Genomic DNA, 19298 nt, shown 5'->3' with positions numbered 1-19298 from the left:
TAGAAGTGGTCTTGATGCACCTTTGAGATGAATCTCTCCATCTCCCATGACTCGGAGGTGGAAGCTTTTGCCTTCCCTTTCCTCTTTCTAGAGGTTTCTCCGGCCTTGAATGCCATAAATGGTTATGGAAAAATAAAAAGCAATGCTTTTACCATACCAAACTTAAAAGTTTGCTCGTCCTCGAGCAAAAGAAGAAAGAAGAGAGTAGAAGAAGAAGAAATAGAGGAGATGGAGATGGCTTTGTGGTTCGGCCATTATGGGTGGGTTTGGGAGGGAAAGTGGTTTGAATTTGAATGGTGAGGTAGGTGGCGTTTCATGAAGGATGGATGTGAGTGGTGAAGAGAATAGTGGGATTTGATAGGTGAGGGGTTTTTGGGGAAGAGGTGTTGAGGTGATTGGTGAATGGGTGAAGAAGAGAGAGGGTGGTGGGGTAGGTGGGGATCCTGTGGGTTCCACAGATCCTGAGGTGTCAAGGATAATTCATCCCTGCACCAAGTGGCGAGCAAAAATGCTCTTCATGCCAATTCTGGTGTTAAACACCGGGCTGGTGCCCATTTCTGGCGTTTAACGCCAACTTCTTGCCCTTTCCTGGCGTTTAACGCTAGTCTGGTGCCCCTTTCTGGCGTTAAACGCCCAGAATGGTGCCAGACTGGGCGTTAAACGCCCATTTGCTGCCCTTACTGGCGTTTAAACGCCAACAAGGTTTTCCTCCAGGGTGTGCTATTTTTTTTCTGTTTTTCATTCTGTTTTTGCTTTTTCAATTGATTTTGTGACTTCCCATGATCATCAACCTACAGAAAACATAAAATAACAAAGGAATGTAGATAAATATATCATTGGGTTGCCTCCCAACAAGTACTTCTTTAATGTCAGTAGCTTGACAGAGGGCTCTCATGGAGCCTCACAGATACTCAGAGCAATGTTAGAACCTCCCAACACCAAACTTAGAGTTTGAATGTGGGGGTTCAACACCAAACTTAGAATTTGGTTGTGGCCTCCCAACACCAAACTTAGAGTTTGACTGTGGGGGCTCTGTTTGACTCTGTTTTGAGACAAGCTCTTCATGCTTCCTCTCCATGGTTACAGAGGGATATCCTTGAGCCTTAAACACAAAGGATTCTTCATTCACTTGAATGATCAACTCTCCTCTGTCAACATCAATCACAGCCTTTGTTGTGGCTAGGAAGGGTCTGCCAAGGATGATGGATTCATCCATGCACTTCCCAGTCTATAGGACTATGAAATCAGCAGGGATGTAATGGTCTTCAATCTTTACCAGAACATCCTCTACAAGTCCATAAGCTTGTTTTCTTGAATTTTCTGCCATCTCTAGTGAGATTCTTGCAACTTGTACCTCAAAGATCCCTAGCTTCTCTATTACAGAGAGAGGCATGAGGTTTATGCTTGACCCTAGGTCACACAAGGCCTTCTTGAAGGTCATGGTGCCTATGGCACAAGGTATTGAGAACTTCTCAGGTCCTGTCTCTTCTGAGGTAATTTCCGCCTAGACAAGTTATCCAGTTCTTTGGTGAGCAAAGGGGGTTCATCCTCCCAAGTCTCATTACCAAATAACTTGTCATTTAACTTCATGATTGCTCTAAGGTATTTAGCAACTTGCTTTTCAGTGATATCTTCATCCTCTTCAGAGGAAGAATACTCATCAAAGCTCATGAATGGCAGAAGTAAATCCAATGGAATCTCTATGGTCTCATTATGAACCTCAGATTCTCATGGTTCCTTATTAGGGAACTCATTGGAGGCCAGTGGACGTCCATTGAGGTCTTCCTCAGTGGCGATCACTGCCTCTTCCTCCTCTCCAAGTTCGGCCATGTGGGTCATATTAATGGCCTTGCATTCTCCTTTTGGATTCTCTTCTGTATTGCTTAGAAGAGTACTAGGAGGGAGTTCAGTAATTTTCTTCCTCAGCTGTCCCACTTGTGCCTCCAAATTCCTAATGGAGGACCTTGTTTCAGTCATGAAACTTTGAGTGATTTTGATTAGATCAGAGACCATGGTTGCTAAGTCAGAGTGGCTCTGCTTAGAATTCTCTGTCTGTTGCTGAGAAGATGATGGAAAAGGCTTGCCATTGCTAAACCTGTTTCTTCCACCATTATTGTTGTTGAAACCTTGTTGAGGTCTCTGTTGATCCTTCCATGAGAGATTTGGATGATTTTTCCATGAAGGATTATAGGTGTTTCCATAGGGTTCTCCCATGTAATTCACCTCTTCCATTGAAGGGTTCTCAAGATCATAAGCTTATTCTTTAGATGAAGCATCCTTAGTACTGCCTGGTGCAGCTTGCATTCCAAACAGACTTTGAGAGATCATATTGACTTGCTGAGTCAATATTTTGTTCTGAGCCAGTATGGCATTCAGAGTATCAATCTCAAGAACTCATTTCTTCTGATTCGTCCCATTGTTCACAGGATTCCTTTCAGAAGTGTACATGAATTGGTTATTTGCAACCATTTCAATGAGCTCTTAAGCTTCTGTAGGCGTCTTCTTCAGATGAAGAGATCCTCCAGCAGAGCTGTCCAATGATATCTTGAACAGTTCAGACAGACCATCATAGAAGATACCTATGATGCTCCATTCAGAAAGCATGTCAGAAGGACACTTTCTGATCAATTGTTTGTATCTTTCCCAAGCTTCATAGAGGGATTCACCTTCCTTCTGTCTGAAGGTTTGGACTTCCACTCTAAGCTTACTCAATTTTTAAGGTGAAAAGAACTTTGCCAAGAAGGCATTGACTAGCTTTTCCCAAGAGTTTAGGCTTTCTTTAGGTTGTAAGTCAAACCATATCCTTGCTCTGTCTCTTACAGCAAAAGGGAATAGCATAAGTCTGTAGACCTCAGGGTCAACCCCATTAGTCTTGACAGTGTCACAGATTTGTAAGAATTCAGCTAAAAATTGATGAGGATCTTCTAATGGAAGTCCATGGAACTTGCAATTCTGTTGCATTAGAGAAACTAATTGAGGCTTAAGCTCAAAGTTGTTTGCTCCAATGGCAGGGATAGAGATGCTTCTCCCATAGAAGTCGGGAGTAGGTGCAGTAAAGTCACCCAGCACCTTCCTTGCACTGTTGGCATTGTTGTTGTTTTTGGCTGCCATGTCTTCTTCTTGTTTGAAGATTTCAGTTAGGTCCTCTTTAGAGAGTAGTGCTTTAGCTTCTCTTAGCTTTCGCTTCAAGGTCCTTTCAGGTTCAGGGTCAGCCTCAACAAGAATGCTTTTGTCTTTGTTCCTGCTCATATGAAAGAGAATAGAACAAGAAAATATGGAATCCTCTATGTCACAGTATAGAGATTCCTTGAGGTGTCAGAGGAAAAGAAAAATAGAAGGAAGAGGTAGAAAATTCGAACTTATCAAGGAAAGATGGAGTTTGAATTGTGCATTGAGGAGTAGTGTTAGTCCATAAATAGAAGGATGTGAGAAGAGGGGAAGAAATTTTCGAAAATAAATTAAAAAGATTTTAAAAACATTTTGAAAATTTTGAAGAATGATTTTCAAAAATTAAAGTTGAAAGAAATAAAGTGATTTTTTGAAAAAGATTTTGAAATTAGAAATCAAAAAGATATGATTGAAAACTATTTTGAAAAAGATGTGATTAAGAAGATATGATTGAAAAGTTATGGTTTTAAAAAGATGTGATTGAGAAGATATGATTTGAAAAACAATTTAAAAAGATTTGATTTTAAAAATTAATAACCTGCCTAATCAAGAAAGATATGATTCAGACATTAAACCTTTCTCAACAGAAAAGGCAACATACTTGAAATGTTGAATCAAATCATTAATTGATAGCAAGTATTTTTGAAAAAGAAAGAAATTGATTATGATTGAAAAGATATGATTTGAAAAAGATTTGATTTTGAAAAATTTTGAAAACTTGAAAAAAATTTGAGTTAAAAACAGAATCTTCCCTCTTGTGCCATCCTGGCGTTTAACGCCCAAATCACTACCCTTTTGGGCGTTAAACGCCCAACCAGGCACCCTGGCTGGCGTTTAAATGCCAGTTTTCCTTTCTCACTAGGCGTTTTGAACACCCAGCTTTTTCTATGTAATTCCTCTGCTGTATGTTCTGAATCTTCAATTCTCTGTATTATTGACTTGAAAAGACACAAATTAAAATTGTTTTTGGATTTTTAATGATGAGGAATAATCAAAATGCAACTAAAATCAAATAACAATGCATGCAAGACACCAAACTTAGAAGTTTGTATACTACTGACACTAACAAATTGAGAATGCATATGAGACACAACAAAACACTCAAGACAAGAGAATTTAAAGATCAGAGCAAGGAAATCATCAAGAACAACTTGAAGATTAATGAAGACACATGAATGAATTCGAAAAATGTAAGAAGAACAGAAACATGCAATTGACACCAAACTTAAAATGAGACACTAGACTCAACAAGAAACACAAAATATTTTTGGTTTTTATGATTTTGTAATTTTTTTTGGTTTTTTCGAAAATTAAGTGGAACAGAAAATAAAGATACCAAATTCTTAATGAGAATTCCAGGAATCATGCAATGTTAGTCTAAAGCTTCAATCTAAAGAATTTAGACATGGCTAGCCAAGCTTCAGCAGGACATTGCATTCAAGAGCTAAATTGATGAAAATCAATCAGCTTTGGTGATGATAAGAACATCACCTTGAAACACTAGAATTCATCCTTAAGAACTCTGAAAAATACCTAAGCTAAGCAACAAGATGAACCGTCAGTTGTCCAAACTCAACAATCCCCGGCAACGGTGCCAAAAACTTGGTGCATGAAATTGTGATCTCTGCTTTTCACAACTCAAACAGTCCCCGTAATGGCTCCAAAAACTTGGTGCTCAATACCATGGTCTAAACATAATTTCACAACTTCGCACAACTAACCAGCAAGTGCACTAGGTCGTCCAAGTAATAAACCTTACGCGAGTAAGGGTCGATCCCACGGAGATTGTTGGTATGAAGCAAGCTATGGTCACCTTGTAAATCTTAGTCAGGCAGATTCAAATGGTTATGGGTGATATATGAATAAAGCATAAAACATAAAGATAGAGATACTTATGTAATTCATTGGTGAGAATTTCAGATAAGCGTATGGAGATGCTTTGTCCCTTCTGTCTCTCTGCTTTCCTACTGTCTTCATCCAGTCCTTCTTACTCCTTTCCATGGCAAGCTGTATGTTGGGCATCACCGTTGTCAGTGGCTATAGTCCCGTCCTCTCAGTGAAAATGTTCAACGCGCTCTGTCACAGCACGGCTAATCATCTGTTGGTTCTCAATCAGGTTGGAATAGAATCCATTGATTCTTTTGCGTCTGTCACTAACGCCCAGCCTTCAGGAGTTTGAAACTCGTCACAGTCATTCAATCATTGAATCCTACTCAGAATACCACAGACAAGGTTTAGACCTTCCGAGTTCTCTTGAATGCCGCCATCAATTCTAGCTTATACCACGAAGATTCTGATTAAGGAATCCAAGAGATATCCACTCAATCTAAGGTAGAACGGAAGTGGTTGTCAGGCACACGTTCATAGGTGAAAATGATGATGAGTGTCACAGATCATCACATTCATCAAGTTGAGGAACAAGTGATATCTTAGAACAAAAACAAGCTGAATTGAATAGAAGAACAATAGTAATTGCATTAATACTCAAGGTACAGCAGACCTCCACACCTTAATCTATGGTGTGTAGAAACTCCACCGTTGAAAATACATAAGAACAAGGTTTAGGCATGGCCGTGAGGCCAGCCCCATGATCTAAGATAGCATAAGACTAAAGAGAGGAATTAATGCCCAATCCAAAGGGTGGCATTAATGCCATCACCCTAAGGTGCGGAACCACATTGCAAGAGAGGAATCAGGAAGAGCCAAACCTACCTGAACACGCCTCAGCTGAAGAGGTAGTGGAAATAGAAGATGTTGAGGAAGAAAAGGATATACAGGACATGGCTCAGGAAGAAGACGCTAGATCATAGGAGGAAGCACCAAAGGGGTGCAGACACTGTAAAAATGCCATTCCTATTCCATTTCCACAACTTGCAAGGAAGCCCAGAAAGCAGTTGGAACCTGATCCCAAAATGGTAGAAATATTCAAAAAGATTGAGGTAATTGTTCCCCTTTTTGATGTTATTCAAAAGGTACCTAAATACGCAAAGTTTCTAAAGGATTTATGCATACATAAAGACAAAATTAATGAATTAGAAACTATTCCTTTAGGTAGTTCTATATCTGCTTTAATGGAAAATTTACCTGAAAAATGTAATGACCCAGGTCTATGCATGGTTAACTGTACCATTGGAGGTGTGATATTTTCTGACTGCATGTGTGATTTAGGAGCATGTGTTAGTATAATGCCTTTATCTGTATATGATGTTTTGAGGCTCCCTCCCTTAAAAGGTCGGCAGCTCGTTTTGTGTTAGCAGATAAAAGTATTATTACAGTGGCTGGAGTTGTTGAAGATGTATTAGTGGGTATTAAAGGTCTCACTTTCTCCATTGATTTTTACATCCTGGAGATGCCCCAAAATGAATCAGAGAAACCATCATCAATCCTACTTGGAAGACCTTTCTTGAAGACCTTGAAGTTCAAATTAGATGCTTTTGCAGGAACATACTCTTTTGAAATAGACGGCTGAGTAGTAAGCTTCAATCTGAATGGAGTTATGAAGCATCCTCCAGAAGATCATTCTATCTTCCAGTGTGACATTATAGATGAGACCATAGCTGAAGTTCACCAGGAGGAATTTGAAAAGAAGTACATAGGACAAGGTCCGAGTGTGGGGAATTTTGAGGACAATGAAAGTAATCTACCACTGCCACCAGCTCCAAACAATCCAGATCCTGACCATGAACAGAAGTTAGAATTGAAACCCTTCCCTCCACACCTTAAATATGCTTACCTCAAGGACAAGCAGAAGTTTCCAGTTATCATTGCACGGGACCTCACTTCTCAACAGGAAGAGCAGTTACTTAGTGTGCTGAGGAGGCACAAGAAAGCAATTGGGTGGAGTTTGGCAGACATAGTAGGCATCGACCCTCAAGTTTGTGAGCACAGAATATTTTTAGAAGAAGGAGCAAGACCCGTTCGTCAACCCCAAAGAAGACTGAACCCCACTATCTTAGAGGTTGTCAAGAAGGAAGTGACCAGACTATTAGAGGGAAATATTATCTACCACATCTCAGACAGTGAATGGGTGAGCCCAGTACAAGTGGTGCCCAAGAAGTCTGGAGTCACTACAGTGAAGAATGAGCATGGAGAGCTCATAGCAACCAGAGTACAGAACGTCTGGAGGGTCTGCATTGATTATAGGCATCTCAACCAAGCTACTCGTAAGGATCACTACCCTCTTCCATTCATTGATCAAATGCTGGATCGCCTGTCAGGTAAATCACATTATTGCTTTTTAGATGGTTACACAAGCTACTTCCAGATTCATATAGCCCTTGAAGATCAGGAAAAGACTACTTTTACATGTCCTTTTGGGACTTATGCCTATAAGAGAATGCTCTTTGGCTTGTGCAATGCACCAGCTACTTTCCAAAGGTACATGATGAATCTTTTCTCTGACCTTCTTGAGGACTGTATGGAGGTTTTTATGGATGATTTTAGCGTTTATGGTGATTCCTTTAGCCTTTGCTTGGATAGTTTATCTAGAGTACTAGATAGATGTGTCAGTACAAACCTTGTATTGAATTTTGAAAAATGTCATTTTATGGTAAGACAAGGAATTGTACTAGGACATGTTGTGTCTAATACTGGCATTTCTGTAGATCTAGCAAATGTGGGCGTTATTTCTAGTTTGCCTTACCCCTCCTCTGTGAGGGAAGTCCGTTCGTTCCTTGGCCATGCAGGTTTTTACCGAAGATTCATTAAGGACTTTAGTAAGGTAGCACTTCCCCTATCCAGGTTACTGCAGAAAGATATCGAGTTCGAGTTCAGTGAGGATTGCAAACAAGCGTTTGATAAGCTGAAGACCGCCCTGACTCAAGCTCCAATTGTGAGAGGACCTGACTGGAGCCAGCCATTCGAAATCATGTGCGATGCTTCCAGCTATGCAGTAGGAGCAGCGCTGGCTCAACGTGAAGGTAAAGATCCTTTTGTCATTGCTTATGCGTCTAAGACTTTAGACACTGCTCAGTCTAACTATACTACTACTGAAAAAGAGCTTCTTGCTATTATTTTTGCTCTGGATAAATTCCGAGCCTATTTACTTGGTGCTAAGGTAGTAGTGTATTCAGACCAAGCAGCTCTAAAGTATTTATTAGCTAAAAAGGAATCCAAACCAAGGCTTATACGTTGGATACTGCTACTACAAGAATTTGATTTAGAAATAAAGGATAGGAGTGGTAACCAGAATCTAGTGGCAGACCACTTGAGTCGCTGGTGGACGAAATTGTGATCAATTCTCTTTAAGTTGTTTGTCTTTGTATGAAATCATTATTATGGCACTGGTTGAATTCACAACTCCGTTCAACTAACCAGCAAGTGTACTGGGTCGTCCAAGTAATAAACCTTACGTGAGTAAGGGTCAATCCCACAGAGATTGTTGGTATGAAGCAAGCTATGGTCACCTTGTAAATCTCAGTCAGGCAGATTAAATTGGTTTATGGGTTTTTCGAATAATTAATAATAAAAAGAAATAATAAAAGGGATAGAAGACTTATGCAGATTCATTGGTGGGAATTTCAGATAAGCGAAGGGAGATGCTGTATGGCTCAAGGACGCCTGCTCTCCTACTGCTTCTACTCAATCCTTCTTACTCCTTTCCATGGCAAGCTTTGTATATGGGTTCACCATCAACTGTGGCTACTTTCAATCCTCTCGGGAAAATGATCCTATGGGGTTGTCAGTCGCACGGCTAATCGTCTGGAGGCATCACCCATGGCTGATGGCTACATCCCATCCTCACAGTGAAAACTAATGCTCACGCACTCTGTCACAGTACGGCTAATCACCGGTTGGTTCCCGCTCCTACTGGAATAGAATCCCTTGATTCTTTTGCGTCTGTCACTAACGCCCAGCAGGTTACAAGTTTGAAGCACGTCACAGTCATTCATTATCGGAATCCTACTCGGAATACCACAGACAAGGTGAGACTTTCCGGATTTCCAGGATCCTACTCGGAATAACACAGACAAGGTGAGACTTTCCGGATCCTCATAAATGCCGCCATCTATCTAGCTTATACCACGAAGATTCTGTTGGGGAATCTAAGAGATACGCATTCAAGCTCTGTTGCATGTAGAACAGAAGTGGTTGTCAATCACGCGCGTTCATAAGTGAGAATGATAATGAGGGTTACTTATCATCACATTCATCATGTTCTTGGGTACGAATGAATATCTTGGAATAAGAATAAGAGAGATTTGAATAAAAGGAAATAGAACTTCATTAATACTTGAGGTACAGCAGAGCTCCACACCCTTAATCTATGGTGTGCAGAAACTCCACCGTTGAAAATACATAAGCAAAGGGTTCAGGCATGGCCGAATGGCCAGCCCTCTCCATGATCAAGTGACCGAATGATAAAAGACTTAAAGTGGTCAAAAGATGTCTAATACAATAGATAAATATTCTATATATACTTAGACTAGCTCCTAGGGTTTACATGAGTAAGTAATTGATGCATAAATCCACTTCCGGGGCCCACTTGGTGTATGCTTAGGCTGAGCTTGATTAATCCACGAGCTGAGGCATTTCCTGGAGTTGAACTCCGAGTTATGACGTGTTTTGGGCGTTCAACTCCGGATCATGACGTTTTTCTGGCGTTTAACTCCAGACAGCAGCGTGTACTTGGCGTTCAACGCCAAGTTACGTCATCAATCTTCGAATAAAGTATGGACTATTATATATTGCTAGAAAGCCCTGGATGTCTACTTTCCAACGCCTTTGAGAGCGCGCCAATTGGAGTTCTGTAGCTCCAGAAAATTCATTTCGAGTGCAGGGAGGTCAGATTCCAACAGCATCAGCAGTCCTTTTGTCAGCCTTCTTCAGAGTTTTGCTTAAATCCCTCAATTTCAGTCAGAATTTACCTGAAATCACAGAAAAACACACAAACTCATAGTAAAGTCCAGAAATGTGAATTTAACATAAAAACTAATGAAAACATCCCTAAAAGTAGCTCAAACTTACTAAAAACTATATGAAAACAATGCCAAAAAGCGTATAAATTATCCGCTCATCACAACACCAAACTTAAATTGTTGCTTGTCCCCAAGCAACTGAAAATCAAATAGGATAAAAGAAGAGAATATACTATAAATTTCAGAATATCAATGAATATTAATTTAATTAGATGAGCGGGACTTGTAGCTTTTTGCTTCTGAACAGTTTTGGCATCTCACTTTTTCCTTTGAAGTTTAGAATGGTTGGCTTCTCTAGGAACTTAGAATTTCAGATAGTGTTATTGACTTTCCTAGTTAGGCATGTTGATTCTTGAACACAGCTCTTTTATGAGTCTTGGCTGTGGCCCTAAGCACTTTGTCTTCCAGTATTACCACCGGATACACAAATGCCACAGACACATAACTGGGTGAACCTTTTCAGATTGTGACTCAGCTTTGCTAAAGTCCCCAGTTAGTGGTGTCCAGAGCTCTTAAGCACACTCGTTTGCTTTGGATCACGACTTTAACCATTCAGTCTCAAGCTTTTCACTTGGACCTTCATGACACAAGCACATGGTTAGGGACAGCTTGATTTAGCCGCTTAGGCCTGGATTTAATTTCCTTGGGCCCTCCTATCCATTAATGCTCAAAGCCTTGGATCCTTGCTTTTTTAAAAATTTTCGCCATTTTTTTTTTGCTGCTTTTTCTTGCTTCAAGAATCAATTTCATGATGTTTTTCAGATCATCAATAACATTTCTCTTTGTTCATCATTCTTTCAAGAACCAACAATTTTAACACTCATAAACAACAAGATCAAAAAATATATGCACTGTTCATTCATTCATTCAGAAAACAAAACGTATTGTCACCACATCAATATAATTAAATTAAATTCACTAATAATTTCGAAAATTATGTACTTCTTGTTCTTTTGAATTAAAACATTTTTCATTTAAGATAAGTGAAGGACTAATGGATTTTATTCATAGCTTTAAGGCATGGTTACACACTAATGATCATGAAGTAGAGACACAAAACATAGATAAACATAATTATTAAAAACCGAAAACAGAAAGAAAAATAAAGAACAAGGAATGAATCCACCTCTAGTGGCGTCTTCTTCTTGAAGGACCAATGATGTTCTTCAACTCTTCTATGTCCCTTCCTTGTCTTTGTTGCTCCTCCCTCATTGCTCTTTGATCTTCTCTTATTTCTTGGAGAATGATGGAGTGTTCATGATGTTCCACCCTTAATTGTTCAACATTATGACTCAAATCTTCTAAAGAGGTACTGAGTTGCTCCCAGTAGTTGTTGGGAGGAAATTGCATTCCTTGAGGCATTTGTTGATGATGAACTTCCTCATGTTCTTCTTGAGGGCCGTGAGGAACTTCCCTTGTTTGCTCCATCCTTTTCTTGGTGATGGGCTTGTCTTCTTCAATGGAGACATCTCCATCTATGATAACTCCAGCTGAGAAACATAGATGGCATATAAGGTGAGGGAAGGCTAGCCGTGCCATAGGTGAGGACTTGTCGGCTATTTTGTAGAGTTCATTGGAGATGACTTCATGAACCTCTACTTCCTCTCCAATCATGATGCTATGGATCATTATAGCCCGATCCACAGTAACTTCAGATCGGTTGCTAGTAGGAATGATGGATCTTTGGATGAACTCCAACCATCCTCTAGCTACAGGCTTGAGATCCAGTCTTCTTAGTTGAACTGGCTTGCCTTTGGAGTCTATTCTCCACTGAGCTCCTTCCACACATATGTCCATAAGGACTTGGTCCAACCTTTGATTAAAGTTGACCCTTCTTGTGTAGGGGCGTTCATCACCTTGCATCATTGGTAAATGAAACGCCAACCTCACATTTTCCGGACTAAAATCTAAGTATTTCCCCCGAACCATTGTGATATAGTTCTTTGGATTCGAGTTCATACTTTGATCATGGTTTCTAGTGATCCATGCATTGGCATAGAACTCTTGAATCATCAATATTCCGACTTGTTGCATGGGGTTGGTTATGACTTCCCAACCTCTTCTTTGGATTTCATGTCGGATTTCCGGATACTCATTCTTTTTGAGCTTGAAAGGGACCTCGGGGATCACCTTCTTCTTTGCCACAACATCATAGAAGTGGTCTTGATGGCTTTTGGAGATGAATCTTTCCTTCTCCCATGACTCGGAGGTGGAGGCTTTTGCCTTCCCTTTCCCTTTTCTTGAGGATACTCCGGTCTTAGGTGCCATTGATGGTGATGAAAAACAAAAAGCTTAGGCTTTTTTACCACACCAAACTTAAAATTTGCTCGCCCTCGAGCAAGAAAGAAAAGAAAAGTAGAAGAAGAAGAAGAGAATTTAGTAGAGAGGGGGAGAAGGAGGTTCGGCTATGTGGGAGAAGATGGGGATTGTGTTGTGTGAAAATGAAGAAGAAAAGAAGGGAATTTATAGGGAGAGGGAGGGTGGGAGTTCGGCCATTTTGGGCGGGAAAGGGTGGGAAAGTGAATTTGAATTTTATGGAGGTAGGTGGGGTTCATGGGGAAGAGGAGGTTGATGTGAATGGTGAAGAATATTGGGAATTGTGACATGGGGTATTCAAATCACAAAAATAGGATTAGGAGGTAAGGTGGGAATATGGTAGGTGGGGATCCTGTGGGGTCCACAGATCCTGAGGTGAGGATCCTGTGGGGTCCACAGATCCTAAGGTGAAAAGAAATACCATTCCTTCACCATATAGGCATGTAAATTGCCTCCATGCATCATTCTGGCGTTCAAACGCCCATTGGTGCATGTTCTGGGCGTTAAACGCCCATGTAATGCATGTTTCTGGCGTTGAACGCCAGTTTCATGCTTGTTTCTGGCGTTCAGCGCCAGTTTGTCCTCTGTGTGCACATCCTGGCGTTAAACGCCAGGTTGTTGCTTGTTTCTGGCGTTCAGCGCCAGAATGGTGCTCTGTTCTGGCGTTGAACGCCAGCCAGATGCATCTTACTGGCGTTGAACGCCAGTCTGCGCTGCCTCCAGGGTGAATAATTTTTTTCTTCTGTTTTTGACTCTGTTTTTAATTTTTTTTATTTTTTTCGTGACTCCTCATGATCATGTACCTAATTAAACACAAAAATAACACTAAAACAAAATAAAATAAAATTAGATAAATAAAATTGGGTTGCCTCCCAACAAGCGCTTCTTTAATGTCAATAGCTTGACAGTGGCTCTCATGGAGCCACAAGGTGATCAGGTCAATGTTGTATAGTTGTCCACACCAAACTTAGAGTTTGGATATGGGATCTTAACACCAAACTTAGAGTTTGGTTGTGGCCTCACAACACCAAACTTAGAATTTGACTGTGTGGGCTCTTCTTGACTCTGAACTGAGAGAAGTTCTTCATGCTTACTCTCTTCTGTCACAGAGGGCTGGCCATGTGCCTTAAACACAAGGTAGTCCCCATTCAATTGAAGGACTAACTCACCTCTGTTAACATCTATCACAGCTTCTGCTGTGGCTAGGAAAGGTCTTCCTAGGATGATGCATTCATCATCTTCCTTCCTAGTGTCTAGGATTATGAAATCAGCAGGGATGTAAAGGCCTTCAACCTTTACTAGCACGTCCTCTACTGTCCCATAAGCTCGTCTTAATGACTTATCTGCCAATTGCAATGAGAATAAGGCAGGTTGTACCTCAATGATCCCCAGTTTCTCCATTACAGAGAGTGGCATAAGATTTATCCCTGACCCAAGATCACATAGAGCTTTTTCAAAGCTCATGGTGCCAATGGTACAAGGTATTAAGAACTTGCCAGGATCTTGTTTCTTTTGAGGTAGAGTTTTCTGAATCCAAGTTTCTAGTTCACTAATGAGCAAGGGAGGTTCACTTTCCCAAGTCTCATTACCAAACAGCTTGGTATTCAGCTTCATGATAGCTCCTAAATATTGAGCAACTTGCTCTCCAGTCACATCTTCATCCTCTTCAGAGGAAGAATAGTCTTCAGAGCTCATGAATGGCAGAAGGAGATTTAAGGGAATCTCTATGGTCTCTGTATGGGCCTCAGATTCCTCAGGATCCTTAATAGGAAACTCCTTCTTGCTTGAAGGACGTCCCAGGAGGTCTTCCTCACTAGGATTTTCGTCCTCCTCCTCCCTTGTGCATTCGGCCTCTTTGATCACATCAATGGCCTTGCACTCTCCTTTTGGATTCTCTTCTGTATTGCTTGGGAGAATACTGGGAGGAGTTTCAATAACTTTCTTACTCAGCTGGCCCACTTGTGCCTCCAGATTTCTGATGGAGGATCTTGTTTCATTCATGAAACTGAAAGTGGCCTTTGACAGATCAGAGACTATATTGGTTAAATTAGAAGTGTTTTGTTCAGAATTCTCTGTCTGTTGCTGAGAAGATGATGGATATGGCTTACTATTACTCAGCCTGTTGCGTCCACCATTGTTAAAGCCTTGTTGAGTCTTTTGTTGATCCTTCCAGGAGAAATTTGGATGATTTCTCCATGATGGGTTATAGGTGTTTCCATAAGGTTCACCCATGTAATTAACCTCTGCCATGGCAGGGTTCTCAGGATCATAAGCTTCTTCAGAAGCTGCCTCTCTAGTACTGTTGGATGCATGTTGCAATCCATTCAGATTTTGAGAGATTATGTTGACCTGTTGAGTCAACATTTTGTTCTGAGCCAATATGGCATTCAGAGCATCAATTTCAAGAACTCCTTTCTTCTGAGGTATCCCATTATTCACGGAATTCCTCTCAGAGGTATACATGAACTGGTTGTTTGCAACCATGTCAATGAGTTCTTGAGCCTCTTCAGGCGTTTTCTTCAGGTGAATAGATCCACCTGCAGAATGGTCCAATGACATTTTCGAAAATTCAGAGAGACCATAATAGAATATATCTAATAGGGTCCATTCTGAAAACATGTCAGATGGACATCTTTTGGTTAGCTGCTTGTATCTTTCCCAAGCTTCATAGAGGGATTCACCATCTTTTTGCTTGAAGGTTTGAACATCCACTCTCAGCTTGCTCAGCTTTTGAGGAGGGAAGAACTTATCCAAGAAAGCAGTGACCAGCTTATCCCAGGAGTCCAGGCTATCTTTAGGTTGTGAATCCAACCATATTCTAGCTCTGTCTCTTACAGCAAAAGGGAAAAGCATGAGTCTGTAGACTTCAGGATCAACTCCATTCGTCTTTACAGTCTCACAGATCTGCAAGAACTCAGTTAAAAACTGATAAGGATCTTCAGATGGAAGTCCATAAAACTTGCAGTTTTGTTGCATCAAGGCAACTAGCTGAGGTTTCAGCTCAAAGTTATTGGCTCCAATGGCAGGAATGGAGATGCTTCTTCCATCAAACTTGGACGTTGGCTTTGTGAAGTCACCAAGCATTCTCCTTGCATTATTATTATTATTATTTTCGGCTGCCATCTCCTTCTCTTGTTCGAAAATTTCTGAAAGGTTGTTTCTGGATTGTTGTAATTTAGCTTCTCTTAATTTTCTCTTCAGAGTCCTTTCAGGTTCTGGATCAACTTCAACAAGAGTGCCTTTTTCCCTGTTCCTGCTCATATGAAAGAGAAGAAAACAAGAAAAGAAAGAGGAATCCTCTATGTCACAGTATAGAGATTCCTTTATGTTAGTAGAAGAAGAAGGGGGTAGAAGAATCCAAATACAAGGGATATAAGAAGTTCGGATTCTTAGATGAAGAGAGGTGAAGAGAAGTGTTAGTAATTAAATAATTAAATAGAAGAAGAGAAGAGAAGAAAATTTTCGAAAATAATTTTGAAAAAGAGGTTAGTAATTTTCGAAAATTAAAGATAAGATATAATTAAAATTAAAATTTAAAACAAAAAGAATTTTTGAAAAAGAGAGGGAGAATTTTCGAAAATTAGAGAGGGAAAAGTAGTTAGGTGGTTTTGAAAAAGATAAGAAACAAACAAAAAGTTAGTTAGTTGATTGAAAAAGATTTGAAATCAAATTTTGAAAAAGATAAGAGGATAAGAAGTTAGATAAGATATTTTGAAATCAAATTTTGAAAAAGATAAAATTTTTGAAAAAGATAAGATAAAAGATAAAAAGATAAGATAAAAATTTTAATAAAAAGATATTTTGAAAAAGATTTAATTTTTAAAATTACTTAACTAACAAGAAACTACAAGATAGGATTCTAGAATTTAAAGATTGAACCTTTCTTAACAAGAAAGTAACAAACTTCAAATTTTTGAACCAATCACATTAATTGTTAGCTTAATTTTTGAAAATATGATATAAAAGATAAGAAAAAGATTTTTAAAAATTAATTTTTAAAATTTTCGAAAATAATAAAAAAAATGAAAAAGATATGATTTTTGAAAAAGATTTTGAAAAGATAAGATTTTTTTAAAATTGAAATTTTGACTTGACTTGTAAGAAACAACTAATTTTGAAAATTTTTGACCAAGTCAACCCAAAATTTCGAAATTTTGGAGGGAAATAAGGAAAAGATATTTTTTTTATTTTTGAATTTTTAATTATGAAAAAGAAAAACAACAAAAATACTCAATGCATGAAATTTTTAGATCAAAACAATGAATGCATGCAAGAATGCTATGAATGTCAAGATGAACACCAAGAACACTTTGAAGATCATGATGAACATCAAGAACATTATTTTGAAAAATTTTTGATGCAAAGAAAACATGCAAGACACCAAACTTAGAAATCTTTAATGCATGAAAAATATGAATGCAAAAATGCACATGAAAAACAACAAAAAACACTAAACAAGAATTCATCAAGATCAAACAAGAAGACTTGTCAAGAACAACTTGAAGATCATGAAGGACACTATGAATGCATGAGATTTTCGAAAAATGCAAGAAAAATTTTAAAAGCATGCAATTGACACCAAACTTAAAAATTGACTCAAGACTCAAACAAGAAACACAAAATATTTTTGATTTTTATGATTTTCTAATTTTTTTGTATTTTTATTACTTTTTTTCGAAAATACTTTTTGGAAAAACGAAAAATAAAAGAAAAATTTTTGAAAAAGATTTTTGAAAAGAAAATTACCTAATCTGAGCAACAAGATGAACCGTCAATTGTCCATACTCGAACAATCCCCGGCAACGGCGCCAAAAACTTGGTGGACGAAATTGTGATCAATTCTCTTTAAGTTGTTTGTCTTTGTATGAAATCATTATTATGGCACTGGTTGAATTCACAACTCCGTTCAACTAACCAGCAAGTGTACTGGGTCGTCCAAGTAATAAACCTTACGTGAGTAAGGGTCGATCCCACAGAGATTGTTGGTATGAAGCAAGCTATGGTCACCTTGTAAATCTCAGTCAGGCAGATTAAATTGGTTTATGGGTTTTTCGAATAACTAATAATAAAAAGAAATAATAAAAGGGATAGAAGACTTATGCAGATTCATTGGTGGGAATTTCAGATAAGCGAAGGGAGATGCTGTATGGCTCAAGGACGCCTGCTCTCCTACTGCCTCTACTCAATCCTTCTTACTCCTTTCCATGGCAAGCTTTGTATAGGGGTTCATGATGAGCGGATAATTTGTATGCTTTTTGGCATTGTTTTTAGTATGTTTTTAGTATAATTTAGTTAATTTTTAGTATATTTTTATTAGTTTTTAGCTAAAATTCACTTTTCTGGACTTTACTATGAGTTTGTGTGTTTTTCTGTGATTTCAGGTATTTTCTGGCTGAAATTGAGGGTCCTGAGCAAAAATCTGATTCCGAGACCAAAAAGGACTGCAGATGTTGTTGGATTCTGACCTCCCTGCACTCGAAGTGGATTTTCTGGAGCTACAGAAGCCCAATTGGCGCGCTCTCAACGGCATTGGAAAGTAGACATCCTGGGGCTTTCCAGCAATATATGATAGTCCATACTTTGCCCAAGATTTGATGGCCCAAACCGGCGCTCAAAGTCTCCCTCAGAAATTCCAGCGTTAAACGCCGGAACTGGCATAAAACTTGGAGTTAAACGCCCAAACTGGCATGAGAACTGGCGTTTAACTCCAGAAAACGTCTCTACACATAAAAGCTTCATTGCTCAGCCCAAGCACACACCAAGTGGACCCAGAAGTGGATTTTTACGTCATTTACTCATTTCTGTACACCCTAGGCTACTAGTTTACTATTAATAGGATCTTATGACATTATGACCTCATGACACTTTACACGTTTTCTTTGTGTGTTTTCCACGGCATGAGTCTCTAAACCCCATGGTTGGGGGTGAGGAGCTCTGCTGTGTCTTGATGGATTAATGCAATTACTACTGTTTCTCATTCAATCATGCTTGCTTCCATTCTAAGATAATACTTGTTCTTAATCCGGATGAATGTGATGATCCGTGACAATCATCATCATTCTCAACTATGAACGTGTGCTTGACAACCACCTCCGTTCTACCTTAGATTAAGTAGTTATCTCTTGGGTTCTTTAATCGGAATCTTCGTGGTATAAGCTAGACTGATGGCGGCATTCAAGAGAATCCGGAAGGTCTAAACCTTGTCTGTGGTATTCTGAGTAGGATTCAATGACTGAATGACTGTGACGTGCTTCAAACGCCTGAAGGCGGGGCGTTAGTGATAGACGCAAAAGAATCACTGGATTCTATTCCGGCCTGATTGAGAACCGACAGATGAATTCCGCTATGCTGTGACAGAGCATATGCAATCGCTTTCACTGAGAGGATGGGAGGTAGCCATTGACAACGATGAAACCCTACATATAGCTTGCCATGGAAGGAGACTTGCGTGTTTGAAGAAGAAGACAGTGGGAAAGCAGAGATTCAGAAGATGGAGCATCTCCAAACCTCAACCTATTCTCCATTACTGCAAAACAAGTAATCATTTCATGTTCTTTTGCTTTTCACAATCAATCCTGATAATTTCTGATATCCTGACTAAGATTTACAAGATAACCATAGCTTGCTTCAAGCCGACAATCTCCGTGGGATCGACCCTTGCTCACGCAAGGTATTACTTGGACGACCCAGTGCACTTGCTGGTTAGTTGTGCGGGATTGCAAAAGTGTGATTGCAATTTCGTGCACCAAGTTTTTGGCGCCGTTGTCGGGGATTGTTCGAGTTTGGACAACTGACAGCTTATCTTGTTGCTTAGATTAGGACTGTTTTATTTTTGTTGGTTTAGAGTCTTTTAGTTGAGTCTAGTTTCATATTCTAAGTTTGGTGTCAATTGCATGC

General features: G+C 39.4%; 1 non-coding gene across 1 annotated transcript; it reads left to right on the top strand.

Annotated features, from left to right (window-relative positions):
- The first annotated feature begins 2598 nt into the window (after window positions 1-2598).
- LOC112804164 (small nucleolar RNA R71) lies at window positions 2599-2706 on the top strand. Its single transcript, XR_003202782.1, has one exon. It is a non-coding gene; the product is annotated as a small nucleolar RNA R71 (small nucleolar RNA).
- Window positions 2707-19298: the final 16592 nt, after the last annotated feature.

Source organism: Arachis hypogaea, chromosome 5 (assembly GCF_003086295.3).
Source record: "Arachis hypogaea cultivar Tifrunner chromosome 5, arahy.Tifrunner.gnm2.J5K5, whole genome shotgun sequence".
NCBI classification, from domain to species: domain Eukaryota; kingdom Viridiplantae; phylum Streptophyta; class Magnoliopsida; order Fabales; family Fabaceae; genus Arachis; species Arachis hypogaea.
Note: the sequence above shows the minus strand (reverse complement) of the source record. Positions and strands in the feature narration are given on the sequence as shown.